The sequence below is a fragment of the Ipomoea triloba genome, chromosome 16 (genome assembly GCF_003576645.1).
Source record: "Ipomoea triloba cultivar NCNSP0323 chromosome 16, ASM357664v1".
Taxonomy (NCBI): domain Eukaryota; kingdom Viridiplantae; phylum Streptophyta; class Magnoliopsida; order Solanales; family Convolvulaceae; genus Ipomoea; species Ipomoea triloba.
The window spans coordinates 18,338,553-18,340,123 of NC_044931.1; positions in this window are offsets into that span (position 1 = coordinate 18,338,553).

Here is a 1,571-nt window from a genome sequence, read left to right on the forward strand (position 1 = left end):
ATCCCCGTTAGTGAAGAGCTGCAAGGCCAAAAGAATGAAAATCAAGATGGGGGATATAGAAATGAATTTGAAGAAAAGGAGGACGAGGAGGTGGAAGTAGTGTTGGATAATGAACCTCATGGTGATACCTTTGAACCATCATATGGTAATACTCTTGATTCTAGTTGTGGTGTCACTACTCTTGGCAATAATGGTGCTAAATCATGGGGTTATATGTGTGATGAGGAAATTACTTGTGATGATCATTGTGGTGATATTTGTGATAATGATTGTGTTAGTTCTTGTGTTGAGAATATTGATGAAGTTGTAGAGAATGAAGTGGAAGTGAAAGGAGATGTCCTAGAGGAAGAAGAGCTTGAAGAAGATGTTAAGGACAAAGAAGAAAATATTGAAAATAAGAATGTGTTGTTTGAGGAAGTTCATTGTAGAATCATGGAGGAAAAGGAGAGTGAAGAAGATAGAAATAAAGAAAAAACAAGAGATGAGAATTTTGAAGAGGAAATGAAAGAAGAAATGGAACAAGAGGAAGAGAATAAAAAGTGGGAGTATGAGAGCATATTCTTTGAAGTAGATCAATGCCAAACCTTTGAAGAGAATATGCTAGTATTGAGCTTAAGAGAGTTTCTCAATGCACGACATTTGACAGCATACCTTGAGAAGAAAGTGCAAAGAGAGAAGGGAGTCTTCTTCCTGCCATCTTGGATAGATTGTTCTTTATTATTTGTGATTCATTTGTTCTTCCTTGCAATTTTTTTTTAAAAATCTTTCACTATGTTTCTTTCTTTGCTTGTCACTTCTTATTTTCTTGATAGGGATTCTTGGAGAGAGAAAGAGAGAGTTATCAGAAGTTTGAATGCTAAAAAATGCAAGTGCACGCAATTTTGAGGGAGTATTTCCATCCTTTCATTTATACTTTCAAAGGTGTTATTATTGTGTTTGGGAATGATATCTTTAATGTGCTTATGTATAGCTCTTGTCAAATTAAAACTATGTATCTTGCTTTTCCCCTTATGTGCTTTGATTTCAATTTCCCATCCATTGCGCGTTAAATTGTGTCTTTACATCGAGGACGATGTAAACCTTTAAGTGTGGGGAGATTTGGAATTTATGAGTACATTATGCTTTCTTTGTGTTCATGCTAAAGATTGGTTTAAGTAGTTGTACATACTTATAAACACCATTCCTTTTTCCATTTTGGTTTGCAATTTTAAAGATGAGGTAATTATGATATACATTGGAAATTTTTGATATGTTGTTTTTCCTTTTACTTTATAAGTATGGAAAAGGGGTTGTTGTAGGCTCAATTGGTTGAAAATGTTTGGAAACCACCCTTACACCGAGTGAAATTTGTATAGGACCCAAGTAGGTTTTTAATTCAATTTTGCATGCTTGTTTGTGGTTCAATGCGCAATTTCCATAGACCTCGGTTAAGGATCTCTCGAAATGGGAGTGTATACGGTAAGGTTTGTGGTATGTAAGGTGGTATGACCTAGAATTGAATTTATTTGGTGTGGCACAAGGCAAAAGGAGAGATTTTTCATTTTTTGTGAGATTGTGTGATTCCCTACTCC